Source organism: Triticum urartu, chromosome 1 (genome assembly GCF_003073215.2).
Source record: "Triticum urartu cultivar G1812 chromosome 1, Tu2.1, whole genome shotgun sequence".
NCBI classification, from domain to species: Eukaryota; Viridiplantae; Streptophyta; class Magnoliopsida; order Poales; family Poaceae; genus Triticum; species Triticum urartu.
In genome coordinates, this window is record NC_053022.1 from 6,935,984 (window position 1) to 6,958,080 (window position 22,097).

Consider the following 22,097-nt stretch of genomic DNA (forward strand, 5'->3'; position numbering starts at 1 on the left):
GGTTCTAAGTTTGTAAATGAGGAGCTGAAGGTGGTGTTCTTTCACAGTAAAGTGATACCGGGTCATGCAATTTATGTGAACTGTAAACAGAAGAGTTGTACCGGGTCATGCAATTAATTTTGACATCGGGCGATTAACTTGGTATCCCATCCGGTCATTTTTACTCCGCGTATTAGATTGTGTCAAGTCGAACTTTATAAAGTTTCATCAAATTTATATTAAACAATAACAACATCTATAATACCAAGTATATATGCTATGAAACTACATTTCATAATGAATGTAACACTATGATATGGCATTGTGAATGTTAATGCATTTTTCTATAGTTTGGTCAAAGTAGAGATACTTTGACTTCAGATAAAACTTATATGCAGACTGAAAAGGACCGGAGGCAGTATTAAATTCAAGGATGGCAGGTTCTTGAAAATAGATATTGTTACTGCGATAGGATGAAAGTTGCTGATATTTTAGTTGCGAGGACATGAGGTGGATACAATATGTTTGCAGAGCCGATACACCTTGAGGAATAAGGAGACACGATGAACTAGGAGGAGAAGATCGGTAAGAAGAAAGAAGGACAAACCCATTTTAGTTGACCCATGACCCAATTCCAAAGACTGATATTGATGCGATAGAAATTAGAGGAACCAAAACACCGCTAGCTCTCCAAGGTTATGTGGGAACGCCTAATCGGAACAAAAATGGAGCCGAGAGACCATCATGACTCCACGCGGCATCGCCTTCGCCGTCCAGCCATTGTCGTTAAGGACACATAAAACTAAGAGAGAGAAGCTATTCTACATGCTATGCAAACTATGCAACGGTCCCGGGGTTCCTCCATCTCTTGGGGGCGAGAAGGGTAGATGCCGTTTCTCTTTGAGGGAAATGATAGTATTTTTTTTGAGAGAGAACAAGGGGAATGATAGTTTTTTTTAGGCTATGAGGGGAACGACAGATGACGCTGGTAGTGGGGCCCACAGCTTTTTTAGGTGAGTGAGGCCCACAGCCTTTGTTTTAGGTGAGTGAGGCCCAGAGCCTGGAGTGAGTGATTAGGCCCAGCATAACCGCAGTTTTTTTTCTTTTCTGAGACCACCAAATCCACAAGCCCAGCCCACATTTCGCGGATCTTGCGTCCTCCTCTCCCTTGTTCGTCCTCCTCGCCGGCCGGACCACGGCCGCTCGCCGGCGCAGGCTCTCCCGAGCCCCATCGGCTACGCCGCTCGCCATCCAAGCCCCCATCTCGCCCCCTCCACCGCCGCCACCACTCGTTCCCCTTCCCCTCCTTCCCTTCCCACCCCCAACCTCTCATGTTTCCTCTTCTGACCTCCCGTTTTACATCCCTCTCAGTCGCAGATGGTCTCCACGAGAAGGTCTCCGAGCTCCTCGTCTCGTCGGGTGCGATTCGATTCACGTGAATTTAAGGGGCGCGCCCATCTGCACCCAGCTGCGTGAAGTGAAGCAGAATTCACTTGTCTAGACTGACAGACCCTAATGTATACTCCCTCCGTTCCGATTTACTCGTCGTGGTTTTAGTTCAAATCTTGATCTAAAACCACGACGAGTAAATCGGAACGGAGGGAGTACGTTTGTGCTTTGCTAGCAGAATTACTACTATGTGCTTTCTGTGGATGTTACTTAAAAGACTCATCAAATTTTTGCCTACGCCGCTCTATGTCTGAGAAGTTGAAGCAATTTTGCGTGGAAGTTTCGTTTCTCTCCGATGTCCGAGAATAGAGCTCCTATGAAGTTTGTCCGCTGGGTGAACTGGAGCAATATCCAGATTCAGTCACTGCCTCCAATCATCCTTATATCTCACTGCCTCTTCTGTTTTGTAGCAGTCACATCAGTTCATATGTGCATATCAGAGGAAATATGCTTTCACCAGGCGTGTTGGACCGAGCGTACCAAGTTCCCAGGTTGCAAATATGATCCTAGCTAGCCATTAATATGATGGTTCCACATTTTCTTAGCATGAGGACTCTGCTAATCAGTGTAACAAATATGTTGTTGCGCTGCCTAATTTGTGCTAATTCTGAAAATATGTGCCCCTAATCTCTGATAATAGTATGCGCAGACCCAAAATGTCAGAGTTCTTAAGGACATGCAAGTACTTATTCTGTGCTTTTCCTGCTGAAATGCACTTTAGTATATCAAAATGACACTTCATGAGGTGTTTGAATTTTCTACTCACATTCAGATCGAGGGGTAGCGCACCAACCAACTGGTGCAAGCTGTACACTGATGGCATCCAGTCTGCCCTTCCAGTCAATTTATAAGTTACCAATCCTGTTCGTCTGTCTTTTCTCTGATCTGATTCACACGACTTATGAGGCACACCCATCTATGTGCCAGATGTGTGAATCAGGAGGGTCAGGAAGCAGAATTCAGCTGTGTAACCTGACAATGATGTATGCCTGTGCTTTTCTAGCTGAATAACTCTGCTTTATGTGCACGTTACCTCAATTTTTAACTCCTACACATGCTATACAGTTGCAGGAGAAGCGATTGGTGTGGGCGTCCCTCAATTGGCATGTTGGGAGGCATTCTCCGTCTACCCACGTCCCTCAAGAGACTGGACATTCGGAGGACCAGTGGGTTGAAGTCGCTGGAGTCTCTGCACCCCGCATCGCTGGAAGACCTTCAGCTTGTTAGCTGCAGTACCCTGGCATCCCTACCGAATGAACTACAAGCATACAGATTTCTCCAAGAGCTTGCAATTAAAGGTTGTCCTGCTATAAAGAAGCTCCCCAGATGTCTTGAGCAGCAACTGAGCAGCATCAAACGCAAATGACTAGATGCCCATTATGAAGGTATGCACGTCTTTCTTTGTTTACCACATTTTTTTTGGAAATGGAGGTAAAACCCCCGGCCTCTGCATCATGACGATGCATGCGGCCCTTTTATTAAAAATCCAGAACGTATCCTCAAAAGGTCTTACAGCTCGCAAACGGAGCAAAAGCGAAGCATATAAATCTGAAAAAATAGAAATGGCCTAACAACAACCGATACGGTGATAATAAGGACAAGCTCTCTAGCCGTCTATCCTGTTATGCGAACGTCATCCGAACCGGTTGAATATAGCCCGAGCCACTATCTCCCATTGGTTGCACCCAGTAACCAAAGACTCCCTGGAGTTCATAGGAGTGAGTAAGGACCACGTACGAATCCAAGCTGTAGCTCTGAAGATAACCTGCAAAAAAGTTAAGTTGTGTTGTCTGTTAAAAATCATATCATTTCTGCAGTTCCATATAGCCCATAGTAACGCACATATTCCAATCCAAATACGAGCTGCCGTAATCTGTTCAACCCCAGCTAACCACGTCCCAAACAAAGACGCAATATCTACTGGGGGATTAATATTAAAAACTATATGAATCGTTCTCCAAAGTAACTTGGCAAGTGGGCATTCAATAAATAAATGTTGTATTGTCTTATCCTAAGCACAAAAACAACACCGCGAGTTGCCTACCCATCGCCTCTTAAGTAAGTTGTCCTTCATGAGTATTACTTGTTTGTGGACAAACCACATAAAAAATTTAATCCGCAATGGAACCTTAACCTTCCATATATGAAGTGACCTTGAGAGGGGGCCAGAATTAATCAAATCCGTATAAAAGGATTTCACCGTAAGTATCCCATTTTTAGTTAACTTTCATTGTGTAGAGTCCGACACGTCGAAGAGTCGAACTTGAATCAACCTCCGAACCAAGTGCATCCAGGCTGTCCATCTCGCACCCACTAACGTATGTCTGAACTGGATATTCAAGGGAATAGTTTGAAGGACGATACCTACGTAATCTTCCTTACGTTGCACAATATTGTAAAGGGTAGGATATTGTAAGGCCAAAGGTGTCTCTCCTAACCATGTATCCTCCCAAAATCTTGTTGACATCCCATTGCCAACCAAGAATTTGACCCTACGAAAGAACATATCCTTCGTTCTCATAAGTCCCTTCCAGAAGGTGAATCAGTTGGTCTGATGGTAGTCTGGGCTAGAGTTTTCGTGTGCAAATACTTATTGCACAGAATTTGAGACCACATGCCCTCCGGCTCTGTCCCTAACCTGTACAACCATTTGCTCATAAGGCATTTATTCTTAATTTCCAAGTTCTCAATACCGAGACCCCCTTGGTCTTTAGGTCGACAAAGTATATCCCATCGCGCGAGAAGGTATTTCCTCTTGGCCTCATCAGACTGCCAAAAGAATCGAGATCTAAAGAAATCAAGTCGCTTTCGGACCCCTTTCGGAATTTCGAAGAACGAAAGTAAAAACATTGGCATACTAGTTAGTACTGAGTTGATCACAACTAATCGACCTCCATATGACACCAACTTGCCTTTCCAGCAGATGAGTTTTTTTTCAATTCGTTCTTCAATACATTTCCATTCTTTATTGGATAATTTACGGTGATGAATCGGAATACCCAAATAACTGAACGGTAAAGCACCTAATTCGCATCCAAACAATTGTCTGTAAGTATGTTCCTCGTCTTTGGCCTTCCCAAAACAGAACACCTCGCTCTTATGGAAATTGATCTTTAAGCCAGACAATTGCTCGAAGAGACATAAGATAAGTTTCATGTTACGTGCCTTAGCCATGTCATGTTCCATGAAAGAATAGTGTCATCAGCATATTGTAGAATGGACACTCCTCCATCAACTAGATGAGGAACTAGACAGACCCTCTACCTGACCATGTTGCTTGGCCCTGCCAATAATGACGGCCAACATATCTGCCACGATATTGAACAGAAGGGGTGACATGGAATCCCCTTGTCTCAACCCCTTATGCGTCTGGAAATAATGACCAATGTCATCGTTCACCTTAATACTGACACTACCATTCTGGACTTGAGTATCCACTTGGTGCCTCCAGGTTTCACTAAAACCCTTCATGCGCATTGCCTGCTGAAGAAAAGGCCATTTTACTTTATCATAAGCCTTCTCGAAATCCACTTTTAGTATAACCCCATCTAGTTTCTTCGAGTGAATCTCATGAAGCGTTTCATGTAAGACAACTACTCCCTCGAGTATGTGTCGTCCCGGCATGAATGTTGTCTGACTAGGTTGAACCACTGAGTGAGCAATTTGTGTCAATCTATTGGTTCCAACCTTTGTGAAGATTTTAAAACTCACATTCAGTAGGCAAATGGGTCGAAATTGTTCTATCCGGACTGCCTCATTCTTTTTTGGTAATAACGTAATCGTACCAAAGTTTAGGTGAAACAACTCCAAATGGCCATCAAAAAAGTCATGAAACATAGGCATAAGATCATCTTTAATGATATGCCAACATTTCTTATAGAATTCAGCTGGAAACCCATCTGGTCCCGGTGCTTTATTCGGCTTCATTTGAGTTATGGCCAAAAGAACTTCTTTTTCAGTAAACGGTGCAGAGAGAATTTCATTCTCCGCTGCCTGTAATTGAGGTATATCATCAATCACAGACTCATCAAGAGACACCGTGGAAGTATTGGGAGGTCCAAAGAGACACATGTTTCAAATTTTCATGTCCCACTATTGTTCCCTCGTCGTGTTCAAGCTGTATGATTTTCTTCTTCCTATGTTTACCATTTGCAACCATATGGAAAAATTGTGTGTTGTCGTCCCCTTTTACAACCTTAAGCATTTTCGCGCGCAAAGCCCATTTGAGTTCCTCCTCTCTGAGGAGAGCACGTAGGCCTTGCTCAGCCTCGGACTTGGTACGATGTTCGTTCACAGAAAGAAGAGTGGTTTCAGCCTTAACATCGAGTGCCTCGATGAGTTGCGTTAGGTATTCTTTTTTCTGCTTATAAATCCCACTTTCATTCCTGGCCCATCCTCTCAGAAATTGTCGTAGGTGTCTAATCTTATTTTGCCATCTCTCAACATGTGTCCTTCCCGTAACCGGCTTAGCCCATTCGCGTGCAATCATCTCCATAAATCCTTCTCGCTCAAACCAACTGTGTTCGAAGGAGAAAGAATTTTTGTTTGCAACATGGGTAGCCTCTCCCGAATCTAAAAGGAGTGGTGTATGATCCGAGATCGCTCTTTGCATCGCATGAACCGACACCAACGGATACTTTTGTTCCCACTCCACACTAGCAAGTACCCTGTCCAGCTTTTCATAAGTCGGAACAGGTAACGAATTGGCCCATGTGAACTGTCTACCGGTAAGCTCAATTTCTCTCAAATTGAGGCTCTCGATAATCATGTTAAACATCATAGACCAACGTCCATCGAAATTGTCATTATTCTTTTCTTCCCTTCTCCGGATGATATTAAACCCCCCCCCCCCCCCCCGACTAGTAGTGGCAGATTTTCATCTCCACAAATCCGCACTAAACCGGCAAGAAAATCAGGTTTAAATTCAGGTTGCGCTGCCCCATATACCGCAACTAGTGACCATCGGAATCCATCCAATTTTGATCTCACCCTGAATTTAACTGAAAAGTCTCCGTGCACCACATTAAGCACCTCTAATGTCTCACACCGTACTCCTAGTAAAATCCCGCCGGATCTTCCTCTAGGTGGTAAAATGTGCCAATCAAAATCGATACCACTGGAGAGGGATTGAAGGAATTGGGATGTGTAATTATCTCGTCCCGTTTCCAAGAGTGCAAAAAAATCCAAGTGATGCTCTAATGTTGTCTCTGCTAAGAATCTTTGTTTAGCCAAGTCTGCTAGACCTCTGCTATTCCAAAAGAGTCCTTTCATAAGTCATCATGGAATTTTTTTCTTAAGTTTAACTCTAGCACTTCTGCGTACCGCCGAAGTAGGATAAATTTTCCACTTCCAGGGTCGTTTGGGCTTCTCCCCAACCCCCTGTGGGACAATATTATTATCAATGCCGGACACTGCCTCCTCCGTCAGGAGAGGCTCTACCGTATCTGTGTTCTCAACCTCCTCATCTTCGGTCTCGACACTAGGCAAGAGATTATTACAGATATTTGCAAGATCATTAATGCCTAAATTATTCATGTCATTGTCATTCATAGGTTTGATAGAGGCTAGATTATGAATGATCTCAGAAGCCCTCTCCGCTTCCATGGCTAAAAGATCATTAACGGATTTGACGACCTCGATTTCATTTGATCCCAAAGAAATGCCTAAGTCGTTTGCCTTATCAATTAACTCATTCTCAGAGAAGTGTAAAATTGAACAACTTATATCAAAAGACGTACCTGCAGTAGTCTCGGCCTGACGAACATGGCAGCCCTCTTGGCACACGCTAGTTGAAAGTCATCCGCATCGGGTTGTCCCTGGATCCGGTTGCTGACACGCCTGCCAGCCGACACCGGATCCGTAATCCCACCAAAAGCGATGAGCTCCTCCGTGGTCCTCTCGCGCGGGGTACGGTCAGGACTCCCACGCCCTTCCCGTATCGTCGGTGAAGGAGGAAGGGGCGTGGTGGGGTGAACTGCCGCTTTGGGTAACAAGGGGGAAGAGGACGGTGGAGCCGCCTGCTCATAGATCTCATCCCCCTTATCACCCGTGGAACTCATCGTACCTCGGCCATCCTGCTCGGAACAAAACTGCAGAGGGGTTACAACACGGGACTCCTTCCCGTATCTCACCCCCAACTCAACCGGAGACAGCGAAGTAGGAGGCGCGCCATAGATCTCCTGGCCGGGCGCCCCAACCACCGACGAAAGGTCCGGCCGTGGTACCTCGGTGTGAACATCCTGCCCGAGGTCTCCCAAATCTGCGGCCATCCCAACAGAATCCACCCTCGCACCGGGAGAAGACTCTGTGGTCGTCACATCACTGACTAGACTCGGCACTAGTGGCAGCTCAAGCTCAATCGGGTCGTTTGCCTCGACCCTGGTGCTCCATAACCGACTAGGAGCAGACCTCGGTACAAAGGATCCAAAACGAAGTGTGTTCATCGGAGTGTTGGACGGGGGCGCCTCTTTGGTAGAACTGTCTACCTTATCAGACTGTGTAACAGGCCCCTTGTCCGACTCTGGCAGTGTGTCATCGGACCCCTTCTCTTGGTTCCTGGGTGCGCCGCCCCCCTCAGTAGTATCCATGTCTTGTGTCCCATCTCCCTCCTCAGAAACTGCAGTATCCTCAATCTCAAGCTCTAAGACATAAGTGACTCCAGCATGTGTCCATCTGACCACATCTGGTATATGCTCAACACTCACAACACTGACCAAAAGCCTCGCAGCGTTTTGTGCTCGAGTGGATGGCATGTCCACCTTTTCTGTCTTACCAATCAAACCACCCAAACTCCAAGCAATCAGAAAATGTTTTACAAATTTAGGTGGCACGCCATAAAAACGAACCCACACCTTCTCCAAAGGTGTACCCTCAGGTTCGTCCTGCTTCCACTCGTCAAAAGCAATCACAACGTTTGTGCTGGAAACTCTGCATAAACCCCATTTAAGAAAATGCATCTGATCCTCTTTAGTGGGAAAAGCCACCTTATAAGTCTGACCTTCTAACTTCTCCAGATGTCACTGATAATTACCTGGCACTAAATCACGTAGTTGTCTCATGATCTGAGCCTCAGTCAACTGTCCATTAGTAACTCTGATTACTGCCGGGAAGGAGCTCTCAACCATCTGCGGTAGAGGATCCACCTCCGGTGTCTCAAAGAACATCAACTCCTTACAGCAGACCCCAAAAATATTAATACCAGGCTTAGGACCGGAGAGAAGAGGGCATTCCCCAGTCACATGCTGGGAGCGGAGGTAATAATCACAAAGCTTATTCGTACACTCTGCCACAAAATGATCCTGTTGACCACATCTATAGCAAGGCAACTTTTTCTTCTTAATCGCCCACTTAGAGAGTTTTTCCCCCTCCGCTTTCTCCGACCCTTTGTCAGACGCACCTTCCTTAGTTTTGGTCCCTCCAGAAGACACCGGAATCTGCACTGCTGCCAAAGCCCTAACCGCGTCAACTGCCGCCGCCGGTAGCGTGGATGGACCTCCCACCTCAGCCGCTCCGTGCTCGAGTTCCTCCCCCGAAGCCATATCCATAGCAAGCGGTGGTGGCGGTGGGTATTGTCGAGGCGGTGGTGGGCGTCTCCCTCTCCCACCACGACGATATCCACCGCGGTAGCGATCCCGAGGACCTGTGACACCTTCAACGAAGTTACCGGGCGGACCTTGAAACTGTCCAGCATCATTATCATTGTATCGGTTATATCCACGGCCGCCACCGGACGAAGATCCACGGTGCAATCCCTCACCATATGCATCATATCCATCATCTCCCCACTGCCCGTATCGATTGACGTTCTGACCATCCCGGCTGTATCCAGAGTATCCGCCACGCCCTTGTTGTGACGCCCCCGATTCAATCGTACACTAATCTTACACGCAAACATGTACGATCAAGATCAGGGACTCACGGGAAGATATCACAACACAACTCTACAAATAAAATAAGTCATACAAGCATCATATTACAAGCCAGGGGCCTCGAGGGCTCGAATACAAGAGCTCGATCATAGACGAGTCAGTGGAAGCAACAATATCTGAGTACAGACATAAGATAAACAAGTATGCCTTAAGAAGGCTTGCATAAACTGGGATACGGATCGAAAGAGGCGCAGGCCTCCTGCCTGGGATCCTCCTAAACTACTCCTCGTCGCCGTCAGCAGGCTGCACGTAGTAGTAGGCACCCCCAGTGTAGTAGTAGTCGTCGTCGACGGTGGCGTCTGGCTCCTGGGCTCCAATGTCTGGTCGCAGCAATCGGGTATAGGAAAGGGGAAAAGGGGGAGAAAAGCAACCGTGAGTACTCATCCAAAGTACTCGCAAGCAAGGAGCTACACTACATATGTATGCATTGGTATCAACTGGAATAAGGCTAATATATGTGAACTGAACTGCAGAAAGCCGGAATAAGAGGGGGATAGCTAGTCTTTTCGAAGACTACGCTTCTAGCAGCCTCCGCCTTGCAGCATGTAGAATAGAGTAGACTGAAGTCCTCCAAGTATCATCGCATAGCATAATCCTAACCGATGATCCTCCCCTCATCGCCCTGTGAGAGAGCGATCACCGGTTGTATCTGGCACTTGGAAGGGTGTGTTTTATTAAGTATCCGGTTCTAGTTGTCATAAGGTCAAGGTACAATTCTGGGTTGTCCTTTTACCGAGGGACACGGCTATTCGAATAGATCAACTTCCCTGCAGGGGTGCACCACATAACCCAACACGCTCGATCCCATTTGGCCGGACATACTTTCCTGGGTCATGCTCGGCCTCGGAAGATCAACACGTCGCAGCCCTACCTAGGCACAACAGAGAGGTCAGCACGCCGGTCTAAATCCTATGGCGCAGGGGTCTGGGCCCATCGCCCATTGCACACCTACACGTTGCGTACGCGGCCGGAGAGCAGACCTAGCAACCTCCATTACAAAGGAAGTTGTGTTACGCGGTCCAACCCGGCGCGCGCCGCTCAGTTGCTGACGTCACGAAGGCTTCGGCTAATACCACGACGTCGAGTGCCCATAACTGTCCCCACGTAGATGGTTAGTGCGTATAGGCCAGTAGCCAGACTCAGATCAAATACCAAGATCTCGTTAAGCGTGTTATTTTGAAATAACCACGGACGCCGACCAGGGCCAGGCCCACCTCTCTCCTAGGTGGTCTCAACCTGCCCTGTCGCTCCGCCACAAAGTAACAGTCGGGGGCCTTCGGGAACTCAGGCCCACCTCTACCGGGATGGAGCCACCTGCCCCTTCAGCCCCCAACATCGGAATCACTCACGGGTACTCCTACGAGCCGACCCGTCTTTAGTCACCAACTGTATAGCATGTATTTATGTATAAGTATATACCCGTGATCAACTCCCGAGTGATCACGGCCCGATAGTATAGCATGGCAGACGGACAAGAATGTATGGCCACTGATGATAAACTAGCATCCTATACTAAGCATTAGAATTGCAGGTAAGGTAACAACAGTAGTAGCAAGGACAGGTTATGCATCAGGATAGGATTAACGGAAAGCAGTAACATGCTACACTACTCTGATGCAAGCAGTATAGAAAGCAGAGTAGGCGATATCTGGTGATCAAGGGGGGGCTTGCCTGGTTGCTCTGGCAAGAGAGAGTGGTCGTCAACACCGTAGTCGTACTGGGTAGCCGCGGCGTCGGTCTCGGTGTCTAGCGAGAGAAGAGGGGGGAGAAACAATAAATATAATGCAAGCAAATGCATGACGATGCATGACATGACAAAGCGTGATGCTAGGTGTGCCCTAACGCGGTACGAGGTGGTACCGGTGAAGGGGGGGAACATCCGGGAAATTATCCCCGGTGTTTCGCATTTTCGGGCAGAGGAGCCGGAGGGGGAAAGTTGCGTGTTCGCTATGCTAGGGATGCGTGGCGGACGAACGGGCTGCGTATCCGGATTCGTCTCGTCGTTCTGAGCAACTTTCATGTTGAAAATATTTTAATCCTAGTTACGGATTAAAAGATATGATTTTCTAAAGATTTTATTAATTTCTGGAATTTAATTAATTATTTAAATTAATTCCAAAATAAATTAATGACATCAGCATGATGTCATGCTGACGTCAGCAGTCAACAGAGTTGACTGGTCAACCTGACCAGGGGGTCCCACTGGTCAGAGACACATGTTAATTATCCAAATTTTAATTAATCTAATCAGAATTAATTAGGGGTGGGCCCCATTGTCATTGATTGATTAATTAACTAACAGTTAATTAGGTTAATCTAATTATGATTAATTAGCTTAATTAATTCCTTAATTAATTAATTAAGTTAATTATTATTTATTTATTATTGTTTTTTTAATAAAACGTTCTGAGGGTGGGCCCTATCTGTCATAGGCCCACAGGGGCCTTAGCGGGCACGCGGTTAACTGGCACCGTGCAGGGCCGACCCGGGCGTCCAGCACGCTGGGACGCGGCGGCCGGCGCAGTGGCGCTGCAGCACCGGTGGCGACGGGGCACACGACCGTGGTGTGGTGCAAGGGCGGGCGCGGTGCGGCAGCGGCCGAGCAGGACGGTGCGGGAGAAGCGGCGTGGGGCGGCACAGAGGAGAGGCGTCGCGGGGGCGGCAGCGCAGGGCGGGGCTCAGGGCAGCGGCGGCAGTCCAGGGCGAGGCCACACGGGCTGCGGTGCGAGCGCGAGAGCGCGAGGGGAGGAGAGGCCAGGGGCGGAGCGCAGGAGGGAGCGGCGGGGCTGCAGGGGCGCTCGGCGGTGCGAGGCACGGCGCTCGCGACGCGCGGGTAGGCAGCGGGCCCATGGGGCGCCGACCGGTCGCCGGAGAAGGAGGGGGGCACCGGACCGCAGGCGAGCAAAGGTGGCCATGCAGCGCAGCGTGCGGGGGAAACGGGGCGGCGGCGCGGCGAGCGAGCGGCGCAGGCGAGGCGTGTCGGGGCGGGGTGACGGGCGCGGCCAGGCGGAGCGGCGCGCGGCCAGGGCGCGGCCGACTGCGGTGAATGCGGAGCCGGAGCGCGCTAGGCGCGGCGATGGTCGCAAGGAAGGGAGTGCGAGGAGAGAGGGCGGGACGCGAGGAGGGCAGCTCACTACGGGGAGTAGGGTCTGGGCAACGGGGCGCGGGGCGCGGGGAGCGACTCGGGGAGGAGGACGAGGAGGTCTGGCGTGGGGAGGAGGAAGCAGGCCGGCAGGGGAGCTCCGGGCGGCATCAGGTGAGGGCGAGGCGGCGGCGAGCGGTCTCCTCCTCGATCCCGATCCAATCGGGAGAGAGTGGGAGGAGATATTTTGCGGGGAGGGAGTGGGGGTGTCGGTGGGTACTGGGGGAATGGGGGGTCTTATGGGTGCGGGGTGGGCCGCAGCTGGGCCGGCCTGTGGCCTGCTAGGCCGAAGCCCAGGGGGAGGTGGGGTGCTTCCCCCCTTTTTCTTTTTTTTTCTTTTTGTTAGTTCTTTTGTTTTGTGTTTTCCTTTTTCTTTTTATTTATTTTCTTTTCTGTTTTATTTCATTTTAAAGTATTTAGGCATTTTGTAAAAATGTGTTTACTTCACCATAATTACCAGTGCAATATTTGGCACCCACCGAACATTTGTGGTTTCAACTTTTAAAAACTTTTGTTGTTTGCCATTTTCTGAATTGATTTTTGAATCGGTTTGAATTAACGAAAGTTTAGCAACAGTAATCACCGATGACATGGCATCATTAGGAGAGTTTTACTGTAGCCTAATTATCCGGGCGTTACAAATCTCCTCCACTACAAGAAATCTCGTCCCGAGATTTAGGAGGTAGAAGGAAACAATGCGGGGTATTCATCACGCAGGCGGTCCTCACGTTCCCCAGTGGCTTCGTCTTCAGAGTGATTCGACCACTGGACTTTGAGGAATTTGATCGCCTTCTGACGTGTGCGGCGTTCAGCTTGGTCAAGAATGCGGACCGGATGCTCTTTATAGGAGAGGTCCTGTTGCAATTCGAGCACTTCATGATCTACCGCTCGGATTGGATCCTTGAAGCAACGGCGGAGTTGTGACACATGGAACACATCGTGAACCTGAGAAAGGTTCAGCGGAAGCTCCAGTTGATATGCCACCTTTCCATGCCTTTCGAGAATAGTGAAGGGACCGATATAGCGAGGAGCTAGCTTGCCCTTGATCCCGAAGCGGTGATCACCCTTCGTTGGTGTAACTCGAAGATAAGCCTTTTCGCCAGGTTGATAGACCATGTCTTGGTGATGACGGTTATACTGACTTTCCTGACGTGACTGAGCAGTCTTGAGATTCTCGCGAATAATGCGAACTTGTTCTTCGGCCTGTTGGATAGTATCCGGACCGAAGAGTGGACGTTCCCCAGTTTTTGACCAGTTCAGAGGGGTCCGACACTTTCGTCCATATAGCACTTCGAAGGGGGACATCTTCAGACTAGCTTGATAGCTATTATTATAAGAGAACTCGGCATATGGAAGAGATTCCTCCCATTTCTTGCCGAATGAAATTACACAAGCTCGAAGCATGTCTTCGAGAACTTGGTTGACACGTTCAACCTGTCCTTGCGACTGAGGATGAAACGCAGTACTGAACGACAGATGAGTCCCCATAGCTTCTTGGAAACTTGCCCAGAATCTTGAAGTGAATAAGCTGCCACGGTCTGAACTGATAACCAGTGGAATACCGTGAAGTGAAACAATTCTGGCCATGTAGAGAGTAGCAAGCTGACTAGCAGTGATTGTCTCTTTGACTGCCAGAAAATGGGCAACTTTGGAAAGCCGGTCAATGACGACAAGAATAGCATCATTACCTTTCTGCGATTTGGGAAATCCAGTGACGAAGTCCATTTCAACATGGTCCCATTTCCATTCAGGAATAGAGATAGGTTGCAGAGTTCCAGCAGGCCTTTGATGCTCTGCTTTGATACGGCGGCAAACGTCACACTCAGCAACATAACGAGCAATGTCCTGCTTCATATTAGACCACCAGAATCTTTGACGAATATCCTGGTACATCTTTGTACTACCAGGATGGATGGACAGAGGCGTATCATGAGCTTCTTGCATAACCCTTTTAGTCTTATCCAGGTTTTTCTTCGAACATGGTACCACTAGGCGGCCTTTGAAGTACAAGGCGCCATCATCGGCGATAGTGAAGAATGAGGGCTTTCCTTTTGCTAGATGGCGTTTAATCTTATGGACTTCAGAGTCATAACCGTGAATAGTCTTTATACCAGCTACGAGATCTGGTACAACAGCCAGGGTATTTAGAGAACCCTTAGTAACAACAAGAAGATTCATTTTGCGGAACACCGAGGGAGGGGGAGCGAGTGCTCCAGGAGGAACAATATGAAGGTTCATCTTTCTAAATTCTTCGACAAGCGAGGGCTGAACTTTGTGAACCTGGAGGTGGTTGCAGTAAGACTTGCGGCTCAAGGCATCAGCCATTACATTAGCCTTGCCGGGGGTATAGGATATACCCACGTCAAAGTCTGCAACAGTCTCCATCCATCTCTGCTGACGGAGGTTCAGATCTGGCTGAGTAAACAGATACTTCAGACTTTGGTGGTCGGTGAAGATTTCGCAACGATTACGGAGAAGGTAATGTCGCCACTACTTCAGTGCATGAATGACAGCAGCAAGTTCGAGGTTGTGAACTGGGTAGTTTTCTTCGTGAGGGCGCAGTTGACGAGAGGCATAAGCAATCACTCTGCGCTCTTGCATTAGGACACAGCCTAATCCTTGACGGGAAGCGTCGCAGTAAATGACAAAGTCCTTCTTAGTATCAGGTGGAGCAAGCACTGGGGCAGAAGTAAACTTGTCTTTGAGCGCCTGGAAAATTTCCTGACACTTGTCTGTCCATTCGAATTTGACACCCTTATGCAACAGATTAGTCTGAGGTCTGGCAATCTTGGAGAAGTTCTCGACGAATCGACGGCAATAGTTGGCGAGACCGAGAAAACTTCGGACTTGCTTGACATTCTTCGGAGGAGTCCAATCGAGAATAGCCTGAACTCGTTCAGGGTTGATGGCAATACCATCCTTGGAGATGACATTCCCAAGATAGGTTACTTCGGGGAGCCAGAATTCACACTTGGAATACTTAGCATACAGTTGATGCTCTCGAAGCTTTTCCAGCACAAGACGAAGATGTTCAGCATGCTCTTCCTTGTTCTTGGAAAATACAAGGATATCGTCCAAGTAAACCACGACGAACTTGTCGAGGTAATCCATGAATATATAGTTCATCAGACGAGAGAAGGTGGCGGGAGCATTCGTTAAGCCGAATGACATGACGGTGTACTCGTATGATCCATACCGAGTCACGAAGGCGGTTTTTGGGATGTCCTCTTCACGAACACGGATCTGGTGGTAACCCAACCTCAAGTCGAGTTTAGAGAACATTGATGAGCCAGCCAGTTGATCATAAAGATCATTGATCCGAGGAAGAGGATATTTATTCTGAATGGTAGCTTGGTTTATAGGACGGTAGTCTTGGACTAATCGGTTTGTCCCATCCTTCTTCTTAACAAAGAGAGAAGGTGCTCCCCAAGGAGAGCAACTTGGGCGAATGAAACCTTTGACAAGAGATTTGTCGATTTCCTCCTTAAGCTCAATGAGTTCATGCGGCGGCATCTTGTAGGGTCGTTTAGCTATAGGGGTGGTGTCGGGTTTCAAGTCGATGATGAATTCGACAGCTCTAGCAGGGGGAATCCCTGGAAGTTCTTCTGGGAAGACATCTTGGAATTCACGAACGACGGGAATGTTTTCAATGCCCTCGAGTGGTGCAGCGTTCAACGCATTCAAGGCATAAAGTCGTGCCTCGACGTTCTGAACTAGATGATTTTGGTAAGCTATTATTTCGTCAGAAGGGTGTAGCAGATGGACGACCTTAGTGGCGCAAACTATAGAAGCAATATGCGCTTTCAACCAATCCATTCCCAGAATGAGGTCGATGTTAGACGACTTCAGGATAATGGGAGATGCATAGAATTCCAGCCCTTTGATTTCCACGGGGACATCGATGCCTACCAGTTAGGTTTGGCATTGTCCCACGGGGTTTTTTACCAATACCGAAGTGTTCATCTCCTCACATTTAACGTCATGCTTGTATGCAAAATCTTCTGACATGAATGAATGCGATGCTCCTGAATCTAATAAAACAAATGCAGGTACTGAGTTTACGAGGAGTGTACCCATCACGGTAGCAGGCTGGTCTAGAACTTCATTGAGATCAACGTGGTTGGCGTGAACACGACCATAAGACTTGCCATTGTTGTTGCGAGGCTGGTTGCTTCCACAGCCAGCTGTGGGGAGGGCCAGTTGATTCTGGTTCTGATTCTGATAGCAGTTCCTGGCAAGGTGACCAGGTTGGCCACACTTGTAGCACAGACCATTATTGGGAGTGGGAACAGGAGCTTGGGGTGGTGGAGCTGGAAGCCTTGGCTGCCTAGTTGGTGGAGCAGGCAGACGAGGTGCAACATAGGACTGCCTTGGGGCAGGTGCAGTTGGTTGGTACATGCTGTTGGGAATCCATATCTTACGCTTCTGCGAGGACGGGCCCGAAGATGAGCCCGTGTCATGGTTGCGCCTGTGAGAGCTCTGGTATTCCTGCAGACCAGTTTCGACATTGATGGCCTTGTTCACCAGGGTGGCGAAATCAGTAAAGTCATGCACTAGAAGTGCGAGCTTGATATCAGCTTGAAGGCCATCACGGAACTTCTCCTGTCTGCGTGCATCAGTTGCAATGTCTTCTTCAGCATAGCGGGACAGATCCAGAAACTCCCGCTGATAAGCTTCCACAGTTTTGTTGCCTTGGGTGAGGTTGCGGAACTCACGCTTCTTCCGGTCCATGACTCCCTGAGGAATGAAGCGAGCACGGAAGGCAGCTTGGAAATCTGGCCAGGCGATGATTGTTCCAGCTGGCAAAGTACGCCTGTGGCTGTCCCACCATTGAGCTGCGGGTCCTTTTAGGAAGAAAGAAGCAAAGGTGACGTAGCTTGCAGGGGCTACATCAGCAGACTCCATCTCATAGGTGATGTCACGGAGCCAGTCATCAGCATCAAGAGGCTGAGTTGAGCTGCGGTACACGGTTGGGTTGAGGCGCATGAAATCCTGCAGAGTCACTTGGGTTGGCTGCTGGTTCATATTGGGGCAAGGAAACTGAGCCATAATATTCTCCATGAACTGACGATTCAGCTCAAACTGTTGCATCATCCCAGCCATGTACTCAGGCGGTGGTGGGGCGTTGCCACCACGACCACCTGGTCTAACCATCCTGCTAATATATAACAGGGGTAGTTCAGCATTGAGAAATTTGCAAAGACAAGAATCATTCATGATGAAACATGCACAACGAAAGCAGCACGATAGACACTACATAGTAGTCGGCATATCTTACAAAAGAGATCATGCATAGAGTTCGGTACACAGAGTTCGGTACATAGACTAAGACATCATAGGCGGCACACAGGCTCGCGGCGAATGCATCTAACACTAACAAGCAAGTCTACATCAGTCCCACGCGGTACTGCAGAGGTAGGTGTAGCCCGACAGCTGGTAGTGACGCGAAGGGAAGACCTCCACGCGAGTAGCCTGGGGTCCGCGGATACTCTGGTGCGGAACCCGATGCGCAGGTGGCAGGAGAGGACCAAGTGCAGGAGTGTAGCCTCCCACATCTGGCCAGCCGACGCCCTGGGGCATCACGGTCCTGGCAGGGTAGATCGCAGAACGCGACAGATCACCAGATCGGACAGAGGGGTGCAACAGCGTCAGAGCATGATACAGGTGCTGACGGGTGGTGTACAACTCGTGGCGAAGAGCTCGGTTAGCTCTATCCAGCCCATCAGCATGCAGAACCAGGTTCTGATGGTAGAAGGGCTTTCGGGTGACAGTGGAGTAGGCTGCAGTGTAGTAACCCTCCGCACCAACATCGGATGCGATAGCAATGTGCCTGAAGGGGGAGGTGTCCAGCTCCTGATACTCTCCACAAAGACGTGTCAGAGCAGCATAAGCAGCATCGTGGACCGCCATATCGATAGTCACTCCAACACTATGAGCAGTGTGCAACACGGTAGTGGAGTCATACTCCCGAGAGTAGAGGTGGACGATGGCACGGTACTGCTCCTGGTTGAAGTCCTGATACTCCTCATAGACGGTGTACTCAGGGTGCCAGCGATAACCCAGATAGGTCATCATCTCAACCAACACAGCAGGTGATTCTGAGGCACCAATGGCCGTCGTGTGGCGCACGACCTGCCTCGTGGGTTCCATCTGAAAACAAAGATGTTTTCACAGGAGTCAAATGATAATGTGGATAATGTTCAAATACTACTCTAAAGAATAACTAGGGCTTATCTAACTTTGGCGCGGCAGGGAGCGGCGGGGCTGCGGCGGAGCTCGGCGGTGCGAGGCACCGCGCTCGCGACGCGCGGGTAGGCAGGGGGGCCATGCGGCGCCGATCGGTCGCCGGAGAAGGAGGCGGGCGCCGGAGCGCGGGCGAGCAAAGGTGGCCATGGGGCGCAGCGTGCGGGAGAAACAGGGCGGCGGCGCGGCGAGCGAGCGGCGCAGGCGAGGCGCGTCGAGGCGGGGCGATGGGCGCGGCCAGGCGGAGCGGCGGGCGGCCAGGGCGCGTCCGGCTGCGGTGAGCGCGGGGCCGGAGTGCGCGAGGCGCGGCGACGGTCGCGAGGAAGGGAGTGCGAGGAGAGAGGGCGGGACGCGAGGAGGGGCAGCTCACTGCGGGGAGTAGGGTTTGGGCAACGGGGCGCGGGGAGCGACTCGGGGAGGAGGACGAGGAGGTCCGGCGTGGGGAGGAGGAAGCAGGCCGGCAGGGGAGCTCCGGGCGGCGTCAGGTGAGGGCGAGGCGGCGGCGAGCGGTCTCCTCCTCGATCCCGATCCAATCGGGAGAGAGGGGGAGGAGATATTTTGCGGGGAGGGAGTGGGGGTGTCGGTGGGTACTGGGGGAATGGGGGGTCTTATGGGTGCGGGGTGGGCCGCAGCTGGGCTGGCCTGTGGCCTGCTAGGCCGAAGCCCGGGGGAGGGGGGTGCTTCCCCCTTTTTCTTTCTTTTTTCTTTTTGTTAGTTCTTTTGTTTTTGTGTTTTCCTTTTTCTTTTTATTTATTTTCTTTTCTGTTTTATTTCATTTTAAAGTATTTAGGCGTTTTTTAAAAATGTGTTTACTTCATCATAATTATCAGTGCAATATTTGGCATCCACCGAACATTTTTGGTTTCAACTTTTAAAAACTTTTGTTGTTTGTCATTTTCTGAATTGATTTTTGAATCGGTTTGAACTAACGGAAGTTTAGCAACAGTAATTACCGATGACATGGCATCATTAGGAGAATTTTGCTGTAGCCTAATTATTTGGGCGTTACACTTGCGCACCGCAACCCCTTCCTAGGGCCGGTGCCTTGGCTGCAGGTGGCTGCGCCTATTCATCCGGTTGTCGCGTATTGGGCCTAGGCGCCTGTGTCAACGCCGAAGAGTTAGATGTCTCGGTCCCCTGCTGTACGGATGAGGGAACGCCCCGGCCGGCGGCAGCTCTGGGCTGCACTCCCGTTCCCACCGACCTCGGCGGAGGCAGGGCGCTCCGCCCGATAGCGCCGTTCCCCCCAGCCGTCGGGGCACCACGACCAGCGCCGCCGGCGGGCAGTACTGGCTGAGTGCCACGCCCGGGCCCAGCCGCCACGGCAGTACTGGACGTCGGGGCGCCACGCCCGGTCCCTCCAGCAGTTGAAGCACCAGCGGTGTGCGGCGCTCGCTTGATGGGCGGCTGCCCTCGTCAGGTCATGGCGTCGGCGCAGGAGATCCTCCTCGCTCGCCCAGTACCCAGCGAACAGAAGCCCGGCACCACCGCCCTAGTCTCGATCGATTGCGTGACTGGCAGCGATGCAACATGTACGTCCGCCTGTTTGTGATGAAACGAGGCTTGGGCCTCCAGCTGGGCCTCGCCCGAACCTAAAAGACCCACGACCATCGTTCCATCCGGCGAAACATCCAAACCAGGTCCATGACCCAATATCATATTCAAACGAGCCCGTCTGGCCGCTCGAACAGTACTCGCCGATGTCGCCACCGGCGATCTTGGCGGCGGCGGTGGCCGGCTAAACTTTTCTTTCTTCTTCTTTCTCGTAACCATAGTCCAATTGTCCGGCAAAAATTGTGACAAGGTCACCGGTTCTCTCATTACCTTAGGGATCGGTCCGATCCATGGCTTCATGGACGGCTTGGAATTTTCAAATTTTGAACGACGTCGAACGATCTTACTCATGGGCTCCGGCGACGGCAGCGGACCGACACCTGACGAGACCATGACTCTGGTGGGTGCATGACACTCCGCTTGGTCTTCGTCATCGCTCTCCAGAAGCACCCAAAACCGTCCTCCCGGTCGTGCCTGGATCGGCTCCGTCAGATCAATCATCTCCGATGCTTTCGGTCGTACGTCAATCTGCACACACTCGCCAACAACTATGTCATAATCATCAAGTTTGAAATGAAGACCTACCTCAATCATCTCTCTGTCTGGAAGATACTCGCCGGCGAGGACGTCGTTCTCCAGATCGAGAAGAACCATCCATCTAGAATGAGGGGTGAACGAAGCCGCCCTTCGATCCAGCAAACCGGATCCATCCCAATGGAGAACGAAGCGCGCCATTGCATCCACCGCCGCTCCTCCCGCCCGATCTGACGCTGCGGATCATCACGGTCCCCCCCCCCCCCGATCCCGTAGACCCCTCCTTTCTTGCCGACAGCGCCGCCGCAGATGTATTAGGAGATCGCGAACGGATCGGGTGTGCCCCCCTAGCGCAGCGATGCGGTGAGGATGAGGGTGACGGCGGTGAGATTCCGGTCGCCTCAGGCGGCCTGGTCTCCGCCTCTCCCTCTCTCATACTGATGGAAGTATGGGTTCTTCTGCCTATACTTATCCGCGATATTATTATATCTCATATTGTGAGGCGTTGCTAGCATGCTTGTTTGAACATGTCCCGGCCTTGAGCCCTTGACTCTGCATTCTTGCGCTGATCTTGCGGTGTTATCCTCTTTGTTTACCACATTTAACCAACAAATGCAATTATCCATCCCATCCCATGTACCACGTCAACACTGTATGTACAAAGTTTGTTCTCCATTATTTTAATGTCATATGGAATTAAATTTCATGCAAAAATTAGTTTCTACAAGTTTGCTCTGACATCATTTCTGATAAGTGTAGTAATGGCATTTAAACCGAAGACATGGAAGGGAATACCAAGAATAGTCAGTGAGTGGAGGATGGCCGCTCGAGAAACCAAGGAAAGCCAGCCATTCATGTTGATGTAAACAGGTCAGAAACCATGCAGGACGGGCTTGGATTTTGTTTGCTTCAAATAATTTTATGTTGTGATTGTAATCAATCGGCTTGGTTCAACTTGTACCCTTGTCTTCTCCTGATATTTGTAACGTGAATTAATTTATCTCCTTCGACATCACCCAGATTTTGTATAAGTTGGGCTACGTGTCTAGTATTGGTTTTTGTATTAGTATTGGTTATCTGGTTATTCAAATGGTTCCTTTAATGGACTGATTGCTCAATCTAGAAAGTATTGATTCTCACCTTACTCCATATCGAGCTCTTGCAACTGAACCAAGATGAAGGGATGCTTGAATATATTCCTTCCAGTTCGTTTGCACAGATAACTTGGATCATGGACGCATGTAGCTAGTGCTGGCTTTCCAAATGAC

At 49.7% G+C, this 22,097-nt stretch overlaps 1 pseudogene; it reads left to right on the forward strand.

Annotated features, from left to right (window-relative positions):
• LOC125541757 overlaps positions 1-21,861 on the forward strand; it is a 37,845-nt pseudogene extending 15,984 nt beyond the window's left edge.
• Positions 21,862-22,097: the final 236 nt, after the last annotated feature.